Source organism: Diabrotica undecimpunctata, chromosome 7, assembly GCF_040954645.1.
Source record: "Diabrotica undecimpunctata isolate CICGRU chromosome 7, icDiaUnde3, whole genome shotgun sequence".
Classification (NCBI taxonomy): domain Eukaryota; kingdom Metazoa; phylum Arthropoda; class Insecta; order Coleoptera; family Chrysomelidae; genus Diabrotica; species Diabrotica undecimpunctata.
Genome location: NC_092809.1, coordinates 13,541,392 through 13,544,264, shown reverse-complemented (window position 1 = coordinate 13,544,264; position 2,873 = coordinate 13,541,392).

Below are 2,873 nucleotides of genomic sequence, written 5' to 3'. Positions count from 1 at the left end.
TCCTACAAGAGCTGCAGCTGGTAGTATTAATATGCAACCCCTATCTCGGTTATCGCTAAATAAATCCATGCCGCAACAAAAAATACAAGCTATAAAAACTATGTTTAGATGGATGCCTCAAGTTGATAAAGATTATTACATGACTATCTTTTCAAAATAATTGTTTATTATTACTTGTTTATAGTGTTATAATGTTATAATATATTTTTGAGGAACTTTAATTTATTTATTTGCAATAAATAGAATTAAAATTTTGTTTTTTTAAAAAGTGTTTGAAAATACAAAGTTGTATGTAATACACATTACAGCAATAAATTTTTTACAGTAGTATAACATAGTTGTATGTTTTTTTTTCAATATCCACATTTTTGGAGAAAACCCTAATTTTCAGTAGGGCCCTGCTTAAAACCTTGACACATTGTAGCCAAATTTTACGTCTGTACTTATCTTAAATATTTATTTTTACAAGGGCCAGATTTACAACCATCAAAATTTTGTATTCCGTTTTTCTCAAAACTAGATTTACTACACATACAACAGTGTAACTCTAGGGCAACGATATACAGGTCATTTAGGTTAGATTTTTACTCGACACAATGGTATAGATGAGTTTGACAGTTGAAATGTGTAGTATGAGGTATTACAAAAAGACTTTCATCTAGGGATTCATTATTTTTTTAGTGAAAATATGTTTAAATAAATATGTAATCAAAACGTCAAACTCATTATTTTGCTCATAATGCACTCTTAAAAATTAGAGATTTGACGTCAACAGACAACTTTTTCAGAAAAAAAAAAAGATACATAAAATGGGATATGCCAAATTAAAGTCGGGTAATACACAAATAAGTTACAACAAAATGAATAACATCGCTGTTTTTGAATATTATTAATAACTTTTTTATTATTTATTAAAATTTCTTTAAATGTACCTGCACTTGAGGGTCTATCCTGTTTGAATGGTGTGGAAAAGATGGGCCAGATCGGTTGAATTTCTAAGGCCGGTCCAGAAAATTGGACTGAAAGTATCTCAATAATTCATGGCGTATTTTCTTTGTTAAACTTATATTAAAAACCTATGGAAAAAAATTTAAAAAAATTATATTTATGTACACAAAATTATTTAATAATAAATAGCACTTTGTAAGGTTATAAACATCTACAATAACTCTGTAGAATTTAGTTCAAATTAAATAGCAAAAATATTTGAGAAGCTGGTTAAAAAACACAACTTAAAGAAAAGAGGTCCTTAGACCTTTAGGAGCCAAGATAGCTTTTTTTTAAATCGCTGTTACGTTAATTAACAACATTAAGAGCTGAAATTAACCAATCTTTTATGAGAAAAAACAAAAACTTTGTTAAAAACTTTAAAAAAACTTTTAGTAAATAAAATTATTAAAAATTGATTAAATAGGAGTGTTGTAAATAAAGTGTAGTTTTCTTTCCAACTAGAGTAAAAGAAGTGGAGCTAGCCGAATGAAGAGCCAGCCGCACCCTTTAAAAAATCCAACATAGTTTCAAGATAAAGCTCTCGGAAGAAAAAAATTTGCCCTTTCTTTTTTAAACTGGGGTACAACGTTAAAATCATAACATTTATCGTATTTTCATTGCAAAATTTTCCAAAAAAATCAGCTAATAACTACGGAATGTAAAAAGATTATTTTCTTAATTCGCTTCTTATTGTTATTTATTAATTTATTTAAAATATATATATCTATATTCAATAAATATTATTTATGAACAGTATTAAATTGTTAAACAATTTTTACTAATACTGTTATTAAATTTGAATAAATATATATTATACATACACACACATCTCGCTATCATTTTGAACTCTTTTCACGAGGCAGTAATTTAGCATCACGAAGAAATGATATCATTTTCTAGTTATATAATCGGGTATATTCGTTTAGGGTAACTTTTTAGGCTTGGCACCATTGTCGGTTTTTCAATACTCCGATTTTTTTATATATTTAATTTTTTACATTTAACAGAGATTTTGAGCTCAGCAGGTAAAACTATTTTATTTTTTATCATTATGGTATCAATAATTTTGAAAAAGTATATATTTTTATTTTAAATACAGTCTTCTTCTTCTTCATGTGCCATCTCCTCTAAGAAGGTTGGCAACCATCATGGCAATTCGCACTTTCGATACCGCTGCTCTAAAGAAGTCAGCAGAAGTGCAGTTAAACCAAGCTCTCAAATTGTTTAACCAGGAGATGCGTCCTCTTCCGCGACTCCTTCTACCCTGTATTCTTCCTTGTATTATTAATTGCAGCAAGTTATAACGCTCGCCTCTCATGACATGTCCCAAATATTGAAGTTTTCTGACTTTAATTGTATTTAAAACCTCTTTATCTTTTTCCATTCTTCTCAACACTTCGACATTCGTGACTCGATCCACCCAACTTATTCTTAATATCCTTCTGTAGGCCCATAACTCGAAGGCTTCCAATCTGTCCGAAACATCCTTCTTTAATGTACAAGCTTCCAACCCATAAAATAATACGGAGAACACGTAGCATCTCAGAAGTCTTATCTTTAAAGAAATTAAAATGTCCCTGCTGCACAGTACTTTTTTCAGTTTGTTGAAAGAATTTCTTGCCTGTCCTATTCTTGCCTTAATCTCTTCTGTGTACTCGTTAATTATTTTCGTTAATTATTGTACCTAGATATTTATATTTTTTAACTTTTTTAATTTGTTCTTTATGTTTTCTTGGCGCTGTTGGGCTTTTGTAATTACCATGAATTGTGTCTTTTTTGTGTTTAAGGACAGTCCGTTTCCTTCAATGACTTCTGCCACTCTGTCAACCATTTGTTGTAAATCCTCAAGACATTCCGCTAATAAAATAGTGTCGTCGGCAAAC